This window comes from Narcine bancroftii, unplaced genomic scaffold (assembly GCF_036971445.1).
Source record: "Narcine bancroftii isolate sNarBan1 unplaced genomic scaffold, sNarBan1.hap1 Scaffold_105, whole genome shotgun sequence".
Classification (NCBI taxonomy): domain Eukaryota; kingdom Metazoa; phylum Chordata; class Chondrichthyes; order Torpediniformes; family Narcinidae; genus Narcine; species Narcine bancroftii.
The window spans coordinates 823,074-839,868 of record NW_027211821.1 but is presented as its reverse complement, the minus strand read 5'-3'; the positions used below and the strand labels follow the sequence as shown (position 1 = coordinate 839,868).

General features: G+C 44.2%; 2 long non-coding RNA genes across 2 annotated transcripts in view; one reads left to right on the top strand and one right to left on the bottom strand.

Annotated features, from left to right (window-relative positions):
* Positions 1–921: 921 nt before the first annotated feature.
* LOC138750194 (uncharacterized) lies at positions 922–13,182 on the bottom strand. The gene is made up of 3 exons (XR_011349144.1): positions 11,348–13,182; positions 10,762–11,062; positions 922–1,039 (listed from the first exon to the last, which is right to left on the bottom strand). It is a non-coding gene; the product is annotated as an uncharacterized lncRNA (long non-coding RNA).
* The window catches only part of LOC138750195 (uncharacterized), a 53,178-nt gene continuing 49,282 nt past the window's right edge, over positions 12,900–16,795 (top strand). Inside the window, exon 1 of the long non-coding RNA XR_011349145.1 lies at positions 12,900–13,170. This is a non-coding gene — a long non-coding RNA (uncharacterized lncRNA). The remainder of the gene's footprint in view (positions 13,171–16,795) is intronic.

Sequence of the window (16,795 nt, the reverse complement as noted above, 5' to 3'; positions counted from 1 at the left end):
CAGAAAATGTGAGATGGATTCCACAGGAGTAAGAAGGTTTAACAGTGATTGACTTAAAACTGTGTCAGATACTGTGACATCATGTTCACATTGGGGAGAATGTTTAACAGTGATGTACGGTAAATTGAGATGGATACCGTGACACCGGGTGCACAGTGGGGAAGAGGTTTATCAGTGATATACGATAGACTGAGATCAATACTGTGACACCAAGTTCACAATAGTGAGAAGGTTTAACGGTGATGTACGGTAGACTGAGGCAGATACTGTGACACCAGGTTTACGGGGAGAATGTTTAATGGTGATATACTGTAAATAGAGATATATACCGTGACACCAGGTTCACAGTGGGGAGAAGGTTTAACGGTGATGAACGGTAGACTAAGGCAGATTCTATTACACCAGGTTCACAGGGGGTGGGGGGGGGGAGAAGGTTTAACGGTGATATACTGTAAATTCAGATATATACCGTGACACCAGGTTCACAGTGGGGAGAAGGTTTAACGGTGATGGACGGTAGACTGAGGCAGATTCTATTACACCAGGTTCACAGGGGGGAGAAAGTTTAACAGTGATGTACGATAGACTGAGGCAGAAACTTTGAGACAGGATTCACATTCGTGAGAAGGTTTAACATTGATGTACGATTAACAGTGTCAGATACTTTGACATCAGGTTCATATTGGGGAGAAGGTTTAACGGTGATGTACAGTAGAGAGAGGCAGATACTGTTATACCAGGCTCATTGATTTGTTCATTTATCGTAATTATAAACATTAACTTCCAAACATTCCATAAACTTCAATTCTAATCAGATTTTGTTCATTTAAATAGGTCACCACTAAAAGCCCAAATCGTTTGGTCTCTTAAGTAGACTGCACAAAATGAAATTCTTTACCTGGGTTTGGTTCAACGGCACTTCAGTCTGCTTCATTATTTTTTCAGCCCCTCGTTTTGTGTTTAATGCTTTGCCCACCCGATTCGCCAAATGGGCATCCAACTCTGTCTTCTCAGCTTGACCCAACGTCTCCTCTGTAAACTTAAGCAAACCAAGGAGACCAAAGTTAAAATTTTCACATTGGCATTTTCAAACACAAAAATGACGCTGTGAGTTGCAATTTCACATCAAAATCCCACTTGCTAAACTTGCAAGCAACTGAATTGCATCGAACAGCTGGAAAATTGCAAGAGAACTGCTTGGTTAAAGCAAAAATTCCACCCAGTCACCCCATTAAAGGCCTCCAAGTTAACAACAGATAGCAACCTGAAAGTTAAATACAAAGATCTGTATCAGGAATATTAACAGGCTTTTAAAAAAAAATAATTTCCACTATTGAAAGAAAACTCCTCAGGGAACACCAGGCTCTTGTTGAACAATTCCTGTTGTATTCCTCAAAATGGTTTGAATCTTGATTTCAAGCAGAGTCATTTGGTGAGATTGTTGGTCCAGAACAAACCCTGCCCACACACTCCCTTAAATACCTGCAAAGTCGTGGCTCAGCTCTGCTCCATGCTAAAGCTCTCAAGCTTTTCTGAAGAGATAACAGACTTCAGATGCTGGTACGTTGAATCACAAAAACATTAATTCTTCCCTGAACAACAAACCTCTATCTGAAAACCAACAAGAACCTTCCCGAGTGGTAAATATCAACAAGACATAATATCATGTAACCGTACATGTCTTTGACTGTACTAGTTGGAGTACAGAAGGATAAGGGGGACCTCAGAGGCATTTAAAATGCTGGAAGGCCTGGACAGAGTACATATGGCAAAGATGTTTCCATTGGTAGGGGATTCTAGGACAGGAGAGCATAATTTCTGGATAAAAGGGTGTCAATTTAAAATAAATGTGGAAAAATTGATTTTGTCAATGGGTCGTGAAACCCATGTGAGGTCATTGGATGTATTTAAGGCAGAGATTAACAGGTATTTAATATGTCAAAGAATTAAGGGTAACGGGGAGAGAGCTGGGCAGTGGGGCTGAGTGGAAGAATGGTGGAACAGACTCAACGGGCCTACTTCTGCTCCTATATCTTGTGATCTATATCCTGCTGGAGACCTAGACAACCCTCCTCTTGCATTCCATTCTTAGAAAACAGTCTGCATCGTGGTTTTATGTCACATGAACCCATTTCCGATTGAATCCCATGTTACAAATAACCCAATGGAAATTCTGCATTGAGAGGACTGCAGCTTCCTCATTTTAAAAATTGTAATGGAGCAGCTCAAATGAGATTTCTTGCTTCTTTATTTGAAAGGGTTAAAATAGAATCAAATAAAATAGGAGAGGGAAAAGCAGAAGAATTTATGTACAACTGGGAATCAAAATTAATGGTTGGTGATAAAGATACACAATTGTTGAAACATTTGATTAATATATGGAATAAAATAAATGATGTAATTGGTGTAAGTGGATGTACATCACCCAGAATTGCTTTGATTCAAAATCCTCATTTCTTTTTCAAAGGATCATCAATTTCTGGATAGCGGGTTTCGTAAGGGAATTATAAATGTTGAAGATTGTTATGAAAGGGGTCAATTAATGTCATTTGAGCAACTGAGAAATAAATATCGTATACTCATCGCAAGTTTTTTTGCTATTTCCAACTTAGAGCATATTTGAAGGATAAGTTAGGACCAACCATGTTGTACTGAAATAGAAATTCTTTATAAGAGGAATTGTTAAAAAAAAATATTTGATGATGTCATCTTTATTACAAGTAGGAACTTTTAAATGAGGAGTTCATAAGTTGAGACAAAGGTGGGAAATGGATCTGAATAATTTAATTGATTGGCAAATATGGGGACATCCGTATAAGGATCTCAATGCAAGACATAAATTAGTTCAGTATAATTGTTTTTACATCAGTCATGACAGCAGATGTCAGCAAGGATTTTATCTGAAAGCTGCACCTCGAGTCAGGTGATTCAGGCTATTGGATTTGAAAAGCTCCTCAGGAAGCTGATTTCCAATAGAGATCACATGATCCAGGGGAGTTGCATTAATTCACTTCAACTCAGCAGTCTGGAACTATTGACCAGAGTTCCACACTGCAGCAGTGAGGAAGGAATTCACAACTAGTTTTTTTTCCACAGTTACTTCTTTCACCAGTGAAATTGAATAGAATAAAATCAGAATTATCAGATCAATGTTTTAGGTGTGGTGAAGATGTTGCAACTTTCTTGCATTCAACTTATCTTTGTCCTAATGCAAGATCTTTTTGGGGAGAATTACAATATTAATGGAACAAGTTATAGGAGATATTTTTCCGCAGAATCTGACCTTATTTTTATTCGGAAATATTGAAGGAACAAGGTTCATCAGTGATGTACGATATACTGTGGCAGATACTGTAACACTGGGTTCACAGCAATGAGAAAGGTTAACAGTGATGTACAATAAACAACAGCAGATGCTGTGGCATCAAGTCAACAATGGGGAAAAGGTTTAATGGTGATGTACGATATAATATGGCAAATACAGTGTCACTGGATTAACAGTTGAGAGATAGATCAACGGTGATGTACGGTAGACTGAGCCAGATACTGTGACACCAGTTACACAGTGGGGAGAAAGTTTAACAGTGATATACAGTAGACAGAGGCAGGTACTGTGACACCGAGTTCACAGTAGTGAGAAGGTTTAAGAGTGATGTACAATAAACTGTGGCAGATACTGTGACAACAGGTTCACAGTGGGGAAGAAGTTTAACGATGATTCACGTCACACTGTTGCATATTCAGTGACACTGTGTTCACAGTGTGGAGAACGTTTAATGGTGATGTACGGTAGACTGGGACAGAAACTGTGACACTGGGTTCAGAGCAGTTAAAAGGTTTAACAGTGATGTATATACAGGATCACAGTGAGGTGTAGGTATAATGGGGATAGAAACATAGAAACATAGAAGATAGGAGTAGGTCATTCGACCCTTCGAGCCTGCTCCGCCATTCAACGAGATCATGGCTGATCTTAAAGTTCTGTACCCCGTCCCCGCTTTCTCTCCGTAACCTTTAATACCCTTATACTGAAGAAATATATCTAATTCCCTCTTAAATATATTTAATGAACCTGCCTCTACTGCCCTCTGTGGCAATGAATTCTACAGATTCACCACCATCTGGGTAAAGAAATTCCTCCTCATCTCGGTCCTAAATGGTTTGCCTATTATCCTCAAACCATGGCCCCGGGTTCTGGATTTTCCCATCCTTGGAAACATCCCATCTGCATCCATTCTGTCCGGTCCTGCCAGAATTTTATATGTCTCTATGAGATCCCCTCTCAATCTTCTAAACTCCAGCAAGTACAATCTCAATTTGCTCAATCTTTCCTCATAAGTCTTTCCTGCCATTCCAGGAATCAGCCTGGTGAATCGCCTCTGCACTCCCTCCATTGCAAGAACATCCTTCCTTAGATAAGGTGACCAAAACTGCACACATTACTCCAGGTGGGGTATCACCAAGGCCCTGTACAGCTGCAGTAAGGTATCCTTGTTCCTGTACTCAAACCCTCTTTATATGAAGGCCACATACCATTTGCCTTTTTAACCGCCTGCTGTACCTGCATGCTCGCCTTCAGAGACTGGTGTACAAGTACCCCTAGGTCTCTCTGCACTTCCCCATCTCTTAATCTATTGCCATTCAAATAGTAATCTGTCCTCCGGTTTGTATTACCAAAGTGGATAACCTCACATTTATCCACATTATAGTGCATTTGCCATGTATCTGCCCAGTCCCTCAATTTATCCAAATCACACTGGAGCTTCCTGACCCCCTCTTCCGTGCACACAACCCCTCCTAGCTTAGTGTCATCTGCAAATTTGGAGATATTAAAACCAATCCCCTCATCCAGATCATTAATATAAATTGTGAACAGCTGGGGTCCCAGTACAGATCCCTGTGGCACCCCACTGGTCACCGCCTGCCACTCAGGAAACAAGCCATTTATCCCAACTCTCTGTCTTCTACCTGCCAGCCAGTTCTCAATCCACATCAATACTTTGCCCCCAATCCCATGAGCCTTGATTTTGGAAGCCAGTCGTTTATGCGGGACCTTATTGAAGGCCTTTTGGAAGTCCAGGTACACCACATCCACTGGCTCTCCCCCATCTATTTTACCTGTCACCATCTCAAAGAATTCCAATAGATTTGTCAAACACAATTTACCTTTTGTAAATCCATGTTGACTCTGTCCGATCCCTTCTCTGCTAGTCATATGCTCCGCTATTACCTCCTTCATAATGGATTCCATAATTTTGCTCACTACTGAAGTAAGGCTCTACGGCCTATAATTCCCTGCTTTTTCTCTACCCCCCTTTTTAAATAGTGGGGTAACATTAGCTACCCTCCAATCCATGGGCACTGATCCTGAGTCTATTGAGTTCTGGAAAATAATTCTTAAAGCATCTGCTATCTGAATGGCCACTTCCTTAAGTACCCTAGGATGTAGATTTTCAGGCCCTTGGGATTTATCTGCCTTCAATCCCATAAATTTCTCAAGACCATGTCCTTAGAGATACTGATTTCTTTCAGTTCCTCCCTTGCATTAGTCTCTATGTTTCCCAACATCCTTGGGAGATTATTTGTATCCTCTCTTTTGAAAACAGAATGATTTCTAGAATTGATTATTTTTTAATTTCAGCACATTTGCAGGATAGGGTTACATCTGTGGATTATAAGGCAAGACTGGTTTCGGACCATTCATTATTATTATTAGAATATCAGAGTTGACAGGATGTTCAGAGAGCTCCAAGATGGAGATTCAATACTATGTTACTGCAAAAAACGGAATTTATTAGTTATTTAAAACAACAAATTGAGGTTTTTATTAGTAATAATACTAATTCTGTTTCTAGTCAATTTGTTTTATTGGATGCAATGAAAGCTTTTTTACGAGGTCAAATTATTAGTTATGCTTCTAAAGTAAAGAAAGAGAGAATTAAAGAGATTGAAGATTTAGAGAAAAAGATAACTGTTACTGAAAAAGAATTTCAAAAAAAATGCTACTGAAACGCAAAAGAATCAGTTAACTAATTTAAAATTTAAATATAATGAATTACAAACTTATCGGTTTGAATGTTTAATGAACCGAACTAAACATAAATTTTATGAATGGGGTGAGAAATCTTATAAAGTTTTGTCATGGCAGTTAAAAAAGGAACAATTATGTAGAATTATACCAGTAATTAGAAAGAAATCGGGTATTAATTTTAGTCAAAAGGAAATTAATGAGGAATTTTGTAATTTTTATTAAAAATTATGTACTTCAGAATGTAAAGATGTAACTGAGGATGCTATAGATTCTTTTTTGAAAAATATTAAATTGCCACAATTGAATCAAGAAGACAGACAGGAGTTAGATAAATCCTTTACAGAAAAGGAAATAGAAACGGCCATAAGAGATATGCCAAATGGAAAGGCACCTGGTGAAGATGGGTTTTCTATAGAGTTTTATAAATCTTTTTATGCTGATATATTTCCTATATATAAGGATGTTTTACAACAAATTTATGACACTTTTCGATTACCCAAGTCTTGTTCCAATGCAATAATTACAGTTATACCAAAAAAAGATAAAGTTCCTTTACAGGTTTCTTCTTAGTTTTGCCAGGGTGGGGTCCATACAGGAGCCTGATAACAGCAGGGAACCCGTGGAAGGGGATGGAGGGCATTCGATTGTGCACCAGCAGGACACTGCTGAGGGTACGGATTCCCTCGGGCTCTCGAGGGTAGAAGGCGCTGGTTATTCCAATGGTTTAGGTGAGGCAGGGTCCAAATTAGAGCTGGCGCAGGTCATCAAGGGTCGACATAACAGGTGCCTGGAACTGTCATGAGGATACTAAGGGCTGGTAGAGGTAGGTAAGGAGGGGGTAGTTGTGTTCCGACGAGGGATTGCTGAGTGAGAGGCCACATGGATGGGACTTTGAGACAAGGGGCCTCTGACTGTCCAGGGATGGGGCCTGTAATTAGACCCGCAGACATCCAGCACACAGCATCTTTGACCCACTACCATCAGGAAGGAGATATGGAGGAACAAAATCAGGCTGACAGGCAGGGAAATAATTTCTTCCCACAGGCCGTGAGATTGACAAAGCAATGCGAGTTGAATGGGTCCGTGGAATGAAAAGGTTGAGAGGGATATGGACTGTTTGCAAGCAGCTTGGCCATCAGAAAAGATGGGCTAAAAGGACTGTTTCGGAGTTGTCTATCTGGACCAGTCTTTTGAATTGAATATTTAAAAAATTCATGACAGGCTGGACTATCATTTTAGATGGTGATTTTAGATTGACACATGCAGCCCGGAAACAGGCCTTTTCAGCCTATGAGCCACAACCACTCAATTACACCAATGACCTACAACCCCCGGTACATTTTAAATGGTGGAAGGACCAGGAGCAACTGGTGGAAATGCACGCAGACACAGGAAGAATGTAGAACTCCCCAGAGACAGTGTCAAATTTGAACCCGGCTTGCTGCCCCCTTAACAGCGTTGTTCTAACCGCGACGCTAACCTTGCCACACTCAATGATTCCCAGGATTCTTCCTCCTACTTTCCATGAGCTGTGATTGCTACCAAATCCAGGGCCCTTGTTTCCCTGAGGCTCTGACCCCTCCCCAGTGACTCTGTCCCCAATGCCTCTCATTGGCCGGATGATCATCACTCTCTTTCCTGGCTCTCACCCAAACTTTTTCACCCCAATTCCACCACCTACAACTCCCTTGTCATGTTCCACCCATTTACCCATAGGACCAAGTGTAACGAGGTGGGGGCAGGTCCAGGCTGTAGTCACATAGCTTGTCGAAGGACAAGTGAGAGCAGGAGTCCTGAGGCAAGAGGTGGAGAGCAGTGTGTACTGTGGCAGCCAGCTGTACAGGGGCACAGTCTCCAGGGTGTGGGGAGAGAGAGAGGACTCGCTCAGATGGGACAGATGTCCCAGTGCAAAGGTTTAGGGAACTCCCCAGCTCGGTGAAGGACTGGGATGCTGCCACTGGCAAGGAGATTGGACCTCTGCCCTCTCCATATCTCCACCGTCTTGGGGTCCTAGGAGTAGCACAGGTTCTAAGGCCTGTCGGTGGGGGAAGGGGAGGTGCAGGAACTGGGGTGAGGCAGTTCTGATGCGTGATCGATTTGAGATGGGCCAAGTGAGAGTATCGGTTCAGTGGGAGGACAGACATGATGGGGAATGGGCCTTTGGGACAGGCCCAGGGGAGGGCTGGGGCTTCAGGATGAGTCTTGTGGGGAGGCGGGGGCTTTGGGGACCAGCCAGTGAAGGACAATGGCTTTGGGAATGGACCTGGCGGGGGTCAGGGGCTTTGGGGAGGGAAAAGTGGGGAATAGGGTTTGTGGGAGGACCTGTTGGACAAAAGAATTAGTGACAGACCGAGTTGGGAATGGTATTGTGGACGGACTCAGAGGGAGATTGGATTTTGTTTGGACCCGGTGGTGATGCGATTGGTAACGGATCCAATGGGGGATGGTATTGGGGACTGATCCGGCGGTGGACGGTATTGGGGTTGGACCCAGTGGGGGAAGAGATTAGGGATGGATGCAGCGGGGGAATGGATTGGGGATGGACTTGTCGGGTGACGGGATTTTGGATGGACCCAGCGAGGACAGGATTGGGGATGGACCCGGCAGGGAACGGTATTTGGGACAGATCCGGCAGGGGACGGTATTGGGGTTGGACCCAGTGCAGACATGATTGTGGATGGTCCCGGCGAGGGATAATATTGAGGATCGACCTGGTGGAGAGTTTTGGAGATGGACCCGGTGGGGAATGGACCCGGCAGGGGACTGCATTGACTCCGTCTTCAATGCCTGACACAATCTTTACCGGATGATCACAGCCGGCTGATCACCGCTCTCTTTCCCAGGTTTCACCCAAACTTTCTTACCCCAATTCCATGACCTACAACCCCCTCGTCATGTCCCACCCACTTACCCACAGGGCCAAGGGTAATGAGGAGGGGGAAGCTCCTGGCTGTAGTCACACAGCTCATTGAAGGACAAGTGGGAGCAGGAGTCCTGGGACAAGAGTTGAAGGGCAGTGTGTACTGTAGCAGCCAACTGAATTGGGCCACATTCTCCAGGGTGGGGGGAGAGAGAGGCCTGGCTCAGATGGGTCAATTGACCCAGTGCCAAGGGTCAGGGGATTCCCCAATTTGGTGAAGGTATGGAATGCTGCCACCAGGAAGGAGATGGATCACTGCCCTCCCCACATCTCCACTGTCTGGGTGTCCCAGGAGCAGCTCTGATTCCAAGGCCTGTGGGTGGGGAAGGGGGAGGTTCAAGAACTGGGGTGGGGTAGTTGTGATGGGTGATCGATTGGAGAGGGTCCCAGTGAGGGAACCGGTCTGGTGGGAGGACAGACCTGATGGCGATGGGCCTTTGGTTGCAGATCAATTGGGGTGGGGGTGCGGGGACGGGCTGGGCATGTTGAGGAACAGTGGCTTGTTTAAGGTCTTGGTGGGAGACAGGAGCTCTGGGGACAGTCCAAGCAATGGGCGGAGCATTGGGGACAGGCCCAGTGGGGGACAGAGGCTTTGGGGACGGGACTGGTGGGGGATAGGGACTTTATTGACAGGATCGGGGGTGAACAGGGTTTTGGGGACGATCTCAGCAGGGGAGGGGTTTGGGGATGGGCCTGGTGGGAGATGGGGGCTTTGGGGATGGGCCTGGTGGGTGACAGGGGACAGTATTGAGGATGGACCCAGAGGACGGAGACCACCCCTGGATCTCCAGTTCACCATCGGGTCACTCATCTTGGCCCACGAACCTGCTTTGATCTGCGGGAACCTGAATTCGATGCAGTTGAGGTTCATCTCCCAGATATGCTCCTCGGCTGAGAAACCACCTTCACCTCTGGCTCGGGGTGGGGGCAGCAGGAGGGTGACAAGGGGAGGGGATACAGTGTATGCCTACCAGGTCAGGGACATAGGATGAGCCCAAGAACTGGGGTGGTGGTGAAGGCTGAAACCTTCGGGGCATTTAAGAGTCTCTGAGTCACATGGATGAAAGAAGAATGGAGGGTTATGAGGGAGGAAGGGGTTAGTTATTTTTATTTTGGTTGGAATACATCGGTCGGCACAACATCGAGGGCCGAAATGCTTGTACTGTGCTCTCGTGTTCTACGTTAAACCTGTCAGTCTTTCAGCAAGCGGAGATGTTGGGGAGGGAACGCTGCCAACTGGCACATTCCAGGCTGCAGGAGTACATGCTGAGGGATGGATGGAGGCTTGGCACAGCCAAAACGAAGGCACTATGGGGATGGATCATAACCCTCTCATTACCGGGGCATTGAGAGGCTGAGACCAAGGGGAACTCCTCCAACAGCAGAGGGGAGCTGTAACCACACGGTATCAAAGTGGTGGCAATGAAGGTAAACAGAGACGTATGCAGCAATATGTAGTGAAGGGAATATCTGGATACAACAGGAGGAGGAGAAAAGACTTGGAACAGCCTTCCTCTTTGGAAATAATTTGTGAATAAAGTCAATTTCGCTGAGTGGTGGGGGGTGGGTGGTGGTAGTGGGATGAGAAAAGCCCTACTCAGTCAACTTTACTTCATGAGATACTTTCTCCGATCCAGGAAATCTCTTCTGCACCCACTCCAAAGTACAACCTCAAATTTATTACCCTTGGATAGCACAAGTACGACCTGATAAAACAGAGTTCTTGGGGTAAACACACGCAAACACACAACCAAGCCCTCACACAACAGACAAATAATACATGTGGAGCATGTCCAGAAAAATAACTCACTATTGTTGAATATATAGCAGAGTGGAGGAGTATTTGTATGAGCAGCTCATCAATTGTTCCACGTTCTCCCTGTTTGGAGGAAGCAGCTGTTCCTGGGCCTCGTGGTACCGGCTCTAAAATTCCTGGATCTCTTTCCCAACAGGAATAGCTGGATGATGCTGTTGGCCGGGTGAAGGGGTCCTCGATGATTTTGTCAATGATCGTAGTGGATCACATTGATATTTGGGGTGGTGGGGGGGTGGGCGGCAGGAGGGTGTCCCCAGTGTTGCTCTAGGCCTCTTTAGGTCCAGTGGAATGTCTTCTGATCATTTAAAAAAAATATTTGTAAATCCACAAAGAATTCACACAATTAATAATAATACAAATCAAATATAAATACATGTTAAAAGAAAGAATAAAGAAATCCCCCCCCCCCCATAAACCACCCCATCCCCCCTCTATCCCCGTGCCAAAAGAAAAAAAGAAGAAAAATGAGGACAAGGGACCCCCCAAACAGGAGCGCCGATTACTTTAATGTTCCTTTTCATAAACTGAGGCCTTAAGGAGAAAGGGAATGTCAGAGTTTCATTTAAATATTCACACCCACCCTTTGTAAATATGGGCTCCATATTCTTCCACAATATATGGTTGTTGCGGCTCACTAACCGGGATGCAAACCAGTACACAAGATGGCTGACGAACGCAGTGACTGAGCAGATCCCACGAGAACCAACAACCTTCGTCCCAGGTGACATCCTGCACGGCGGGAAGCAATGAGCATTGGTGGGAACACCCACCAATCCGAGGCTGGCTCTGCCGTCTCAAAAGACCTGTCCTCAGCAGTGGGAGAGTATATAAGCAGAGCTGCCAGTTCAACAAACCAGTCTTTGACTTCGACTTCTTGGGTGTGTATCGTTCATTCCACACTTCACGGTAAGTGTGCTGGATATTGTTGCGAAGCAAGAGACTTTAACCATCGACCACCTCAAGCCAGCAAATTGGTCTCCACTCAGCCCCCATGACGCAGATATAGGCGATCAAAAGCAGCGAACAGCGCTCCAATCACTGGTTCTGGGGAGGTGGGGGATCATGCTAACTGGGATCCCCCCTGTGCACAAGATGACTGACGAACCTGATGACCACGCAGAGTCAACAGGGACCAACAACTTTCGACCCAGGGGACAACCCGCACAACAGTAATCAACAAGGACAGGAATACTGACTAATTGGAGGCCGGCGCTGATATGACATAATTCCAGTCGACAGCAGCAGGGAGAGAATAGAAGTAGAGCTGCCAGTGTAATAAAGGAGTCTTTAACTTTGATTTCTTGAGTGTGTGTCCTTCTTTCCACCCTTCACAGTAGCGCGCACACTCCAATTTCACATCGAATGGTCTTGCTCATCTTACATCGGGAGTCATGTGTCCAGTTTCCTTATCTGAAGAATGAGAAGTGCACAAAAATTATCAGATTTGTTTCTGGGATGTTTTAACCGGGTGATAGGAGGAACGTTTGAATATGGATCTCTTTCTCATTGGAAAAAAAGAAGATGGCCTTACAACATTATGAGGGGACACAGCAGCACGGATCGAGAGAGGATAATGCAAAGGAGCTGAACACCAAGTGTCACAATTTCCCAATAACTGATCAGCTGCTTGGACTTTAAGAAATGTCTTTAATGAAAATGTAATATCCTTGGAATTCTCTACCCTGTTGAAGGTTCATTTAAAATTGGGATCCATGGACATGTGATGAGTTTACTGTCATACACATTCGTAGAGGGATCAGATGCATCGAACTGAGATGCAGATACTTTGAAAAAAGTAACAGACATTAAATTGGAAGCGGTAATTAATTTGAAGGAAAGATTGAGAATAAATAGTCTCCCTTGTATTTCTTCAGATCAGAGGAATCCTGGAGCCAGGACAAAGTGATCTTATGAAATCTAAGGTTTTGATTGTTGTTGGGGTAGTTGTAAATGGATGGGCTGAAGGGGCTCCTGCTCCTTCGACTGCCTGTTTTCTGTCTTGCGAAGCTGATTGGGTGCACCTGTGTGTTCGCTCGCTCACTGATTGGTTGCTTCAGTTGCGCCAGCCAATGGGATGATTCGGAGGGGCTGCTATCTGATTGGACGCTGAAGTCGGGTTGGATTGATGGGCAGGTTCGCGGGTTGATTGGCTCGTGCAGTGGGGAGGCGGGACGTTGGCGGCGTCGTCGTCTGCTCGGGATCCATCGCGTCTCCGCGGGCGCTAAAGAGAAGTTGGCGACGGCGCCGGGATCATCCTCAGCCGCGCGGTCCAGGGAAAACGGGCAACCAGCAGCCCGCTGGGCCCCACCTGGGAGTGGCCGGTACCGGCCAGGTGTTTGAGTGGAGCCGAGGCGTCGGTGCGAGGCCTGATGGCGCCGACAGGGCGAGGCCGGAGTCCGCGAGGTAACTTGCAGAGGGAGGGGGCGGGGGCAGGAGCTTGGCAAGTCTGGTTGGCGCATGCGTGGTGAGTTCGCGCATGTGCGGCTGATTTGCATGTGCCGACGGGGCAACTCAGCGAACCGTTTGCGCAAGCGCATGCGCACAGAAATTAAGATGGTTGCCCCCAGCAGATGGACCCCGAAGCGTTGAGTCGATCCGCACATTTTGGGTCTTTCGTGTCCTGTGTCTCTGTTCTCGTTTGTCAAATCATTTGATTTTAAAAATAGGCTCTAAGACTTCAGGGCTCCTCGCACTGGGTCAAAACCCCGACTTGCGACCATTGTGGAATCTGATGATCATTTGGACTCCACTACGGTCGCAGGTCGGGGAGGACTTGTCGGGGGCATTGGGTCGCTAAGGAAGGGATGAAAAACCAATCTATTTTTCTTTGCTTCCCAATGCTCATAGAATGTGTCTGATTCCATCCGTTTTTCCTGTTGTAGCATCACATTCTTCATCAAGTTAGATGTTATTTTTTTTAAGTTGTGTCACTTGAACAATAATGCTCCAACCCTTATGATCCTGACGTACCATGTGTCTAAAATGTAATGTTTCTCAGTTACTTGTCCGAATGCCTTGAAAAATATAGGGACTTTGGTGTTAATAATACAGAGTCAAGATTTCACCAATCCTTTTGAATTTATGATCTCTGGGATTTCTGGTCATGTTTTCTGTTTAGTTTGGTGTATCTTGCAGACCTGTTTGGTTGCAGCAATAAGAAGTTATCGATTTGTAGCGTCCGCTGCAGCAGTGCTACCAAATAAAGAGACGTCCACACAAGGTGAGTGTAAAACAAAGACTGGGTTTACTGTTTTAAATTCCCTACGTCTGCTCGCTGGCCCGGCCACTTCTGGTGACGTACCCCTGACTTCCAGCAGTGACGTTGTTGCATCATTCTCTGGCCAGCTGGCAGCTACGCAGAAGTGAAGGGCTCCTAAGCCCATACATGGTGCTGGGCATGGGGTCCTTCTCGGTAGTGAAGGGGAGTGCGTGCCATCTTGGACTGTCCAAGTGTTGCAGTGATTTGGCTTTTTTTCCTCGCCCCGTCACTTGGTACACTACAATCTCAATGTTTTAAAGGGGGAAATTCTTTCAATGTTTCATTCACCTTTATTACAGAATTCTTCCTTGATTATCTGTGTAACATTGAATGTTAGGGTTTTCATGAACAGGGATCATGATTTTACTCATAAGTTGGTGAGCAAATTGATGGGACATTTTTTACTAATGCCCCATGGGAATCAAAATAAAAATGAAGTTATATAATTAGGAAGGTTTGTTGACTCTTTTTTTTAAGCAGGATGTCAGAATGATTTTCATCTTGCTTGCTTAATTAAAATGTGATTTGTCAGTTCTTAATGGCAACTGCCATATTGGCATTGCAAGGAGAGATGGGAAATGGGTCAGGTCCTTGTTGGTCCCAGTAATGCAACGTAGAAAGATGTCATGGGACTGAATGTGGTTTAGGGAGGGAGAGGGCATTAATTTTTAGGAAATGTATGTGGCCAGCCACCTATCAATATTTTCCTGAAATAGAAACTCCTGCTGGTAGAAGCCATTTCCTACTTTGAACAGGCCCAATGTCATTATCCACGAAGATATTGTTACGAGTCCAAAGGTTCCCAAAACCGAGAAGCAATATTCATTCATCAAGAAAATTGGTTTTTAAAACAGAAGATATTTTTAATCAAATTTAATCATGAAAATAGAATCAAACTTTAACTTAACTCTATATTTAACAAACCCAAATTAACCCCCTTCTAATTGTAAGTGCACAGGTTTGTAATGTGTTTAAATTTAAGAAAAGTTCTTTGGTTCACAGTTCAATCTCACTTCTCCTGCTTCCAAGTTTTCTGGATGCAGGCAATTCTGCTGTGCACAGAATGGAATGTGTATAAATTTCACCAGGATTTGGTGCTCGAAAGGTAAATGTTTACCACTCAGAATGGTTATTGTAGGGTTTTTAGAGAGAGATTTGTTGTTCCAGGATTTCCACAACTGAAGAACCACCATTAGTCACCTCAGTGTCTCACTGATGAACCTTGCCCCGTGAGGGTTTTCCAGATGGTAACTTCTTTCTCAAAGCTACTACAGAGTTCTATTTCTCTTATTCGAAACAACAGGAGTTCTTTCTTCTGCTCAAGCTATTGTTAGATAAACAAAACCTAGGTATAACTTTCCTGTAAGCACCCTGCAGATATGCACTTGTAGTCATCGTGGCTCCATTTACAAACAATGGTCATTCATTTTATGACATCAGTTTGATTAACACCTACTTGTGAATGTGAATAACATTCTCCAGAGATCTTCAATATTTCTTCAGTCTTTCAAATAAGATGGTTTAAAATGTATGTGTGTGTATGTATGTAACCTACTCTAAATCTTACTAAAATCCCAAATATTACCAAATTCTCCAAATATATTTATCTATTACAATATCACGAAATGAGCATTTAAGAGACTCTGAGACAGGCATACAAGGGTGAAAGAAAAACAGGGTTGTAGCGAACGCATAGCGCGGTATTACGAACCACCACCATCAGTTCACAGACTTACCTGACACATCACGGGCTAACAATGCTGGGCCCAAAAGTACAGTCAATGGACAAGATGAAGCCCCTGCTGAAAGGCACGGGGCGCTATTGGCTCGTAGCTTTAACCAGCTGGTCCTGTGGACCAGAAAGTTTTCACTAATATTCTCATTGACAGGCAGGGAATAAAAGGTCTGTGTATGTCTGCAATAAACCAGCCTTGAGTTGACTACCTTTGTGTGTGTTTGCCTTTATTGAGTAGCATCTACTGCAGTAGCTGCTACAGGGTATTATTTTTTTCTTAGAAATATCAAGATCAACACATTGTAGGCCAAAGGGCTTGTACCGTGCTGTAATATCCTGTTATTTCTGTTATTGCTTGACTTTGAATATCTCTTGTAAGCTCTGTGAAACTTCAATAATGTAGCAAATGTGCACAGCAACATTGCAGTCAGGAGTTTGTATCTCCTGGTTGACTTGAGCTTTTCTCTTTTTTACACAATGCTTTATAGTTCTGGTCAGTAAGAAAAGAAATATTGTGCATGTTGAATATGTCATTATGTCTGCAAGTAACACTGGAAAAGAGTCAGTAACACCAAGGTAAATAGCACCCTGAAGTGGCTGGTGCAATTTTCTGATGGGCACAAGTTATCATTCAGTGGCTACAGTGATGTGAAAATGTGGGTAAATTATTTTGTATATGATTTATACATGGAAAAATTAGCTGTTGTTTCTTCCAATTTCAGGTAGGTGTAGTTGCAAAGTGGGTAAGGATAGAAAATAGTTGGGGATCAACAACTGGGGCTTGCATTTGATTGTGTGAAAGTAGAAATGGAAACTCAGAATAAGGCTAATCTGATTTAGCAAGCCATTGGCTCTTATATTTCCACCAGAAGTGAATTTCGAATTGAATTTTGAGTCATCTACACTGGTTAACTTCAAAGTCTTTTGATTGTAAGACTAAATTAAGAGCCCTTTTGCCTCTGGCTGTACTGAAAGATTGTTTTGTTTATGACATAAATCTTTCTGAGAGGGAGAATAGACTGAAGCTGCTTTCC